General features: G+C 36.7%; 1 pseudogene; it reads right to left on the bottom strand.

Annotated features, from left to right (window-relative positions):
* Window positions 1-837: 837 nt before the first annotated feature.
* On the bottom strand, window positions 838-8,741 carry LOC110933215 (annotated as a pseudogene).
* Between the last annotated feature and the right edge of the window lie 257 nt (window positions 8,742-8,998).

Raw genomic sequence — 8,998 nt, 5'->3', positions numbered from 1 at the left:
GTTATGGGTATCCTTATATTATTTTAGTGGTATCCTATGTATAAAACCGAAAAAAATAACAAAAATACACTACGACTATAGGCTTGAGCCGTACCCCGTGCAACGGCTGGTATCACACTGGTTGCTACGGCTGGTATCACACTGGTTCCGCCCCTGTTGACCACCATCTGTGGATGACAAGTCATTTGATTCAAGATAGTCTTTCGCTGACATTGGTGAAGATCTTGGGTGCGCACTAAATGTGTATTTCTTACTTTGGACTTGAAGTCCTAGTACATGTAAATAGAGCTAACAGAATGTGTTGTGTTGGGTTAAATGGGCCATGTGATAAATTGAACACCTATGTTGAGCATTAGCATGACGCGTTTAACTAAACATGTCATTTCTAAAGCAATAGTGCTTAAATGTTTAAAAAGTTGGTTACACAACATGACACATTTAACATGGTTGCATGTAGGGATGAAACATTTGGTACCAGGTAGTTTCGGTACCGGTTCAGTATGGTACCGGTATTTTACCGAATTTTGCCTTCAAATACCGGTAACGTACCAAACACTGGTGGCACCCAATATATAAGTAGGTGAACGAGACGAATGACATGCTATGTTTAATTAAGCATTGTTCAACCAAGTGTAAAGAAAAAAAAACACCCAAAATTATTAGCCTTTTTTAATCCTACCAGGTGTTTGTAAAGAAAAAAAAAACATGAACGAACAATTTATTAATATTGATTGCAAACTGATTAAATTGCATCTTGCGATGACTTCCATTATCTTTTCATGAATCTAAACAACTTAAAAGTAAAACTAACCAAAAGAACAAAAAAAAAAAAAACACCCAAAATCATAACCTCACATTTAGCGAGTGTTTCAAGTTTCCCACATGAAGAACATGTTGCCCCAATGCAACCTTTTTGTTACCAACTTCATCAACCAAACTCAAGTCTTTGCACACATCCACACCGAACCGGACCACGCTTTGTTGTCTCGGTGCCAAATGCACCTTTCGGAACCCCAACAAATGCTTCTGGGGCGCACCATGGACCGATGGAGGCGACGAAAACAACAATACAGTGTGGCTTCCACCCTTTGTCCCACGGTTTGTCACCCGTAAATGGATGTTAAACGCTAAGTTCTTGCACGTTTGCTCAACTGCGTCAATCGACTTGCATTTCGACAACCGGCATTCGTGTCCTTCCTCTAAGGGACGGACACGAGCTTAGGCGCTTTAACGAGGTGGTGGCTGAATTCCGAATAGCTTAGACCGTCACCGAATGTATAAACCGTGTCTCCTTTGTAGAACCGGTAGGTTCGGCCCGGGTACCCAGTGGTCGGGTCGGGCCGCATGTTCATATCGGTCATGTTTACCTTTTCCGTGTATGATTGTGGGTACCATGAGTCCATGACATGGGTAGTCTTCCACTCGGGTTATACTTCCCGGGCTAGTGCAGCGCCACCCGCTTCGCCAGGAAACCCGACCCATAAAAAGCTGGTGATTTTCGGGTTCACTTTGGCAAACTTGATGTCCATTCCTCCTCCCGACATTATAACAAGAATGACCGGGCCTTTCGATACACTTGCAACCTCGGTAATCAAGAGGTTTTGTTGGCCCGGAAGGGTAATGTCGATACGGTCTCGACTCTCGGCCTCTATAGATAGATCACTACCCATTACTAAAACTACCGCATCGGCTGCCGCCGCTACTTTCTTTGCTTCGTCTACTTGTGCTGTACTGCATTTTACATTTGCGCACCCGGCCCGGTATACTGTTGCCACTGAGGCTGTTAGTCCTTGAAGGGGAGTTGTATATTTACAAGGGGTACCTGCATTTACATTAAAAAGTTGTTAAAACAAAAATGACCCGTTTTGACCAGAACCTGATTTGACTTTTGACCCACTACCCAACCCGCCACATTAATTACCTTAAAAAGAGAAAGTTAAAAAAAAGTGGCCCGTCTTGACCAGAACCTGATTTGACTTCTGGCCCACTACCCGACCCGCCACATTAATTACCTTATAAAATGAATGTTAAAAAAAGTGGCCCCTCTTGACCAGAACCTGATTTGACTTCTGACCCGCTACCCAACCCACCACATTACTTTCAAAAAGAATGTTCAAACAAAAGTGACCCGTTTTGACCAGAACCTGAGTTTACTTTTGACCCGCTACGCAACACACCACATTACCTTCATAGTTGGCTATCATGGTTTTTGTTACATTGGCGTTAGGCCCGATAACCGCTAGTGACTTGATGGCTGTTGGAGAAAGAGGCAACGATCCAGCACTGTTCTTGAGCAACACGATCCCTTGTCGAGCCGCTTCACGGGCTAGCTCCTGGTTAGCTGGTGTGCACACGTCTTTCGGGCCAAGTTTCCCGTAGATTTGCTTGCTTGGATTACCATCAAAGAATCCGAGTCGCATAAGTGTCGCAAAGTTGTTAGTAACCGCCCTATCGACATCAGATTCTTTCACTAAGCCCGCTTTAATGGCGGCTTCCGTATGTTGTGCCAAGAATTTCCCACAGTTAAGATCCAACCCCGCTTTTAACGCATCGGCTGCAATTTTCTCCAATGTATTATTCTCCCAATGCCGGTTCTTCAACATCAACCCACAAAGCCTTTAACATCAACCTTTTAAAATCTATACATATAATAAAGTAAACCAATGTGTGACACGTGTCATTCATTGGATGCACCTATTTTTGGGTTTTCCCGCCTTTCTTTCATATTTATTTTCTAATAATTTATCTTCTAATTTGTAGATAATATTAAATAGAAAAATGTTTATCTGATAATTATAACCCTTTTATTGAAATTTGAAAAGAGTTTCACGCTTTTTTGGATTTTATTAAAATTCATGACTACATTATATAATTATAAGTTTGAATATATATGTCAAAATTAAAAACTATTATTCAAAAATTCAGTAACATCCATGCTCTATATATACATTTAGAAAAATGCTAATAATTGCAAATAATACTAAATAGAAAAATGTTAATTGAATACAAAAAAAATATAGGATATCATCAAATGTATATCGATTACTTAAATGAGTATACACATGCATGGGTGGTGATAAGGGTGTGCGGGGAGGACCACCGTACAGGGTCTGTGATTTCGAGGGGCACGTGTTTTTTTATAAAAAAACCCGATATCTATGTTAATTTTTTTAAAATAGCATACCAAACGTGCTCTTAGTGAGCCCAATACCCATTGGCATTAGCTTTAGGGCATGTTTGGCTAAGCTTTCTGAAAAATTTTATTGACTTATTGGCTTTTTGAAAAGTCATAATCTACAAAATGATGTTTGACAATATGGGTGTATGTGAGAGGAAAAAACCAATAAGTCAATAAGACACTCCATACTGACTTTTCCAAAACCCCAATAAGTCTATAAGTTGTTTCAAAAAACATATCCAAACATGCTCTTACTGAGCCCAATACCCATTTTATTTTAAAATTAAATAATAATATTAAAACAGTACGAAAGAACATATTTTTTCGAGCTCAAACAGGGTACATGAATTCTTACAGACGACTCTGTACACATGTATGAGATTTTTTTTACTATTATTATTAGTTTCATTATTTGTCAAATATATATAAATGTCTCCGTCTTTGATTTGCATTTACAAGAAATATTTATTATATAGTTTAAATTGTTCAACCCGTGTAACACACGGGGAACTAACCTAGTCATTATATATTAAAAACCCTTTGAGCGACTTTTGACCTGTTTGACCTGTCACCTATTATAATCTAGAAATTATATAAACTAGTATTAACTACCCCCGCGTTGCGGCGGGGGCGTAAAACTTGACACAGTTTTATGAACGTTTTTAACCTATTAAATTTTTTATTAATATTTTGTTTCGATTTACCTCTATACTTCCTTTACTTAAAAATTATTTTTTACGTGAATATTTTATGTACGGGTAGGTATAAATATGATTTGTTCTACATTCCGACGTAAACTTTATTTATAGACGAGTCAGGTCAAATATAATACGTTTTCGTTTATAGAAACCATTTTTACGTGCATATTTTTATGTACGTTTTGGTATAAATTCAAGTTGTTTTACGTTTCGACGTATATATAAATTTATAATGTTTTCACTTTGCCTTTTTGTCTAAAGTGTACAAAACACCATTAAAGCATGAAGTACAATCACATTAAGCCTACTTATGTTACAAATTAATAGTTATACTTTTTGTCTAAATTGTATAAAACACCATTCAAGCATCAAGTACAATTATATTAAGCCTACCTATGTTACAAATTAATAGTTATGTAATTAAAAGTTGCAGTAATAACATAACTATAAAACATAGTTTTGAATTAAAACATAAACTGTATTACAGTTAAAATTTTTAATTGATACAAATCATCAACAATTTTTTTCTAAATTACCTTAATAAAAAACGACTAAAATATATACAAAACCAGATTGTATCAATTACCTTAATAAAAAAAATGACTAAAATATATACAAACCCAGATTGTATCAAAATTAGGATCATACAAACAATAAAAATTAAATTTAACAAAAAAATGAAAACCTATTAGCTAGAAGTGAAAAGTCAATTTTTTTTTTGAAAAACTCCCTCTACTTTGAGTACAAGTCCACAAAGCACCAGGATGTTAGTAATTTATAATATGAAAATGTATGTACCACAGCATTAAAATTGTATCGTTCAAAGTGTTTCCAGTTATCAACATCATAAGCCGTGTAATGCTAGTGGTATCTTGGTGGTGGGATAAGACTTATGACCATTAGGTCATGGGTTTGATTCCCACAAAGGGGGTTTTCCCAGATTTATTAGGTTTCCTCCTGAATTGGTGTATAGGCATTATTGCCTAGTGGAGATGGATATGATCGGGTGGTTCTGCTGGTGGCACGATGATACTCCAGTGGTCCGTCAGTGATCTAAATTTGCCGTTCAAAAAAAAAAAAAAAGCCGTGTAATGCTGACAACAAGCCCCGACTTTGAGGCGATCTTTATCTCCATCGTCTCGTTCTTGTAAACCTTGAACATAAGCCACACCGTATTTACTTGCTAGGGTCGGGTCTTCACCCGGGCTTTCTTGACCCCTACCCCACCTCGGATCACGAAGTATATTTATATTAGGTGACCAAAATGTTAGTCCTGCCAAGTCAACATTGTACATTGCTCTAGCTTCAGTTGAAAGTTGAAACCACCTATAGTCATAAATAAGAACCAAAATTTAGATCAAAGTTAATGTTATTGTTGTTGTTGGTTGTACCTTTATATGTCTTAATGGTGTAATACAACCATAAATGAACTAATGGTAGGTTAGCCTCTTTAAAATTTTTCCATAGATCTTTATTAGTTTATTGGTAATATACTAATATCAATATGCATGTTTTTGGACTAAATCATATATCAAAAGCATTTTAACCTTGATAATTACAAAATACCAATTTTATTATATATTTTAAACAACATTATTTTTCAATACCCACCTCAAATATTTAAACTTCATCCAAAAACATAAAATCAAGTTAAGTGATAAATAATTGATTTAATATCATCCAAACTTCAAATTTATATTTATGATTAATTTTATAGGTGAAGGTTAACGTATAATAGCTTCTTAACGTGCGAAGCGTACGCGAGTAAACTACGCATGTTATAATTTAAAAACCCTAATCACGTATGGTTAAAAAAACTCAATCTCGCATGGTAAAAAACACAATCATGCATGGCTAACACAAAATCACGCATGGTCAGAAACCCTAATTACGTATGTTGTAGCATAGTCACGCAGCTCGCGTACGCTTCGCAGGTTAAAGACTTTTGTATTTTAAACTTTTTCTAATTTTATATATACCCTAAAGTCTCGCATTATATCATATTTATTCAAAAATTAATGTCAGATATACTTATACCTAAAACTTTATCATAAGTTTTGAAAGAAAGAATAAATGTCACAAATTTAAAAATTGTTACATTTGATACTAGTATTGGTAAATATGATATTATACCAAGCTTTAACCGGAGTAATGTAACATGCCTGTCCATTGGTCTTGAACAGTGTCTCATTAAACGATGATGCGGTTAGGATGACTTGAGGGAAGCTAGTGGCTCCAGGGACCACGCTTGAGAAGTGGGTCCCGGGACCCACGTACGAAACACCATGCAACGCCTCGGACCACCACTCGTACTTGGGTATCCCGAGCCGATCAATGCTGCTAGCATTATCAACCAAATTCACAATCTTTTCCTGCAATGTAAGCCTTTTCACAAGATCATCAACCCTGGTTTGCACATCCAATGATGAGTCACAGAACGTGAAGTTTTGTTGGAAGTATCATCGTTATAATTATGATTAAACTTTAGTTATGTTTTAATTATTATTCGAATATGTATGTATCTATGATATGTAGTCAAGATGTTAACTTATTAGGTTAAGATGATAAGCGGTTTAGGAAGATAAGCAGGTTAAACTTTCAAATTAAACTGCCAAGGCAGTTACTCGCCAAGATTAACCCCATTATGTAGTTTATATAGTCGTTTACCGGCAAACTTTGCCGGTCATCAAGACAGTTTCAATTAACCGAAAATTGTCCACTTAATTCTCTTGTTTATCCTCTGCATATTCTGCATCATTTCCTAATCTGTATATTCATATCACTATGTCTGCAAATTATGTAAAACCTTCCGCTGCAACTGCATATTCATATGCATATGAAGAAGATGATTCGGATGTCCAACATAGTGGTATCAGAGCCACTACAAGAATCGATGCAGAAGTTAAACCGACTGCAACCTCTATGCCTTGTCAACACTGTGTTGATGAGAAAAATGAGAAAAAACGCCGAACCCCTCGTGAAAGATTATGTTATTACTGCCATCTGCCAGGACACCAAATTTATATGTGTAAGGCCAAGGAGAATGACGAAGCAACGCAACTGATTAGACAAGCAATTAATGCCGAAATCAGAAAGCAAGAAGATGATGTGCACTGCCGAGAGGAGATGATTGTCACCGGGACCGATGGTGGACAATGGAAAGAAATATGGTATGTTAATCCGACATTTAATCATCATTTTGTGGGTAATCTCGATGTTTTCAAGAGGGTAAAACATATAATGGGTGTCGAAACAAGATCCGGAATGAATAATTTCTTATTTATTCGAGGAGTGGGAACAGTGGAAATGAAAATGGGAAACGAAACACTGCGTATTCCCAGTGCTTTCTACTCGCCGGATATTGACCGGAATGTTTTAAGCCTTGAACAATTAACACTTCAAGGTTTCACGGTCAGAAAATCCGGTGATACATGTAAAATCTTTCCCATCTTTTCATCTCTGGTGATAAATACAATAAATGATGTGACTGGATTGACGAAGGAGGAGGAATTGGGTTTAAAGGAGAGAAGAAGGCTGCAAGACATGTGCGGTATAGATGATGAATTCAAAAATGATTATTTGAATTCTTATTTCGAAACTCTAAATGTTTCGAATGAACATGAAGTTGATTGGAATCTAATGATTCTAAAGGCATTAGAATTTCATGAATTTGCTGATTGCAACGCCTTAATTAATATGCTTGATGATCAAGAATACGTATTCAAGTATAAGGTTGATCTTCAAAGGAAGTTTGAAGAAATGATCCGCTGGTTCCTGAATGAGTATATGGGAATCACTTCAAGGCCTGTTCCACCCTACTTCTCGGATCAAAGAAAGATAGATTTATTAAGTCTATATATTCTGGTAGCGAGTGATGGGGGATACCGAGAAGTGACCACTGAAAACACATGGCTAATCATAGCAAAAGATTTAGGATTTGAATATAAAGATGGAGATTACATGAGGATTACATACGCTATGTACCTTGATGTCTTGGAATACTATTATAAGTTCAAATCGGTGCAAGTAGTAGTGCATGTGAAGGAAATGGTGAATCATGGTGCTGAATCCTCAGGAGGCAGACACAGGAAGACAAGGAGTGCAGGTGCTGCTCATGATGAAGCTGCAGGTAATGATCACAATGGTGCAGATTCGACACAATTTGCATTATTTGCTGGAAATGGATGGGAAGATGACCGGAACTTGCACAAAAGGAGGAAGCGTTTTAATTTCAGCTATATGAAGAAAGCGGTAGAAGATGCTAATCGAAGTGTCATGCAACAGGGCTCTAACATAACAAAAGTTTAAGGGGGTTGTGTTGGAAGTATCATCGTTACAATTATGATTAAACTTTAGTTATGTTTTAATTATTATTCGAATATGTATGTATCTATGATATGTAGTCAAGATGTTAACTTATTAGGTTACGATGATAAGCGGTTTAGGAAGATAAGCGGGTTAAACTTTCAAATTAAACTGCCAAGGCAGTTACCCGCAAAGATTAACCGCCATTATGTAGTTTATATAGTTGTTTACCGGCAAACTTTGCCGGTCATCAAGACAGTTTCAATTAACCGAAATTGTCCACTTAATTCTCTTGTTTATCCTCTGCATATTCTGCATCATTTCCTAATCTGTATATTCATATCACTATGTCTGCAAATTATGTAAAACCTTCCGCTGCAACTGCATATTCATATGCATATGAAGAAGATGATTCGGATGTCTAACAAGTTTTTCAAGCCCGGGTTCTTGTCGATATCGCAGGCGAAAACCGGGTTGTTTTGGGCTGAGACATTGTGTTGCCATAGCATCAAGATGGCTAGAATGAGAAAGATAGAGGATACTATGTTTTTTGATGCCATGTTGGTGTGCATGCATTTGTGGGTTTGGGTTTATATTTATAGGTATTGGGTTTGAAACACATGTTGTAATTTGTATTGCATAAGGACACTTGTTGTAATGTTGTAATTTGTATTGTATAAGGACACTTGAAACACATGTTGTATTGTATAAGGACACTTGTAATTTGTGTTGTATAAGGACACTTGAAACACATTGTATTATAGCAACCCGTGATGTTTCACTAGAGTATTTGTGTTGGATGGAGTTACAAGAATGG

Source organism: Helianthus annuus, chromosome 1 (assembly GCF_002127325.2).
Source record: "Helianthus annuus cultivar XRQ/B chromosome 1, HanXRQr2.0-SUNRISE, whole genome shotgun sequence".
NCBI classification, from domain to species: domain Eukaryota; kingdom Viridiplantae; phylum Streptophyta; class Magnoliopsida; order Asterales; family Asteraceae; genus Helianthus; species Helianthus annuus.
This window is presented reverse-complemented; position numbering and strand designations above follow the sequence as displayed.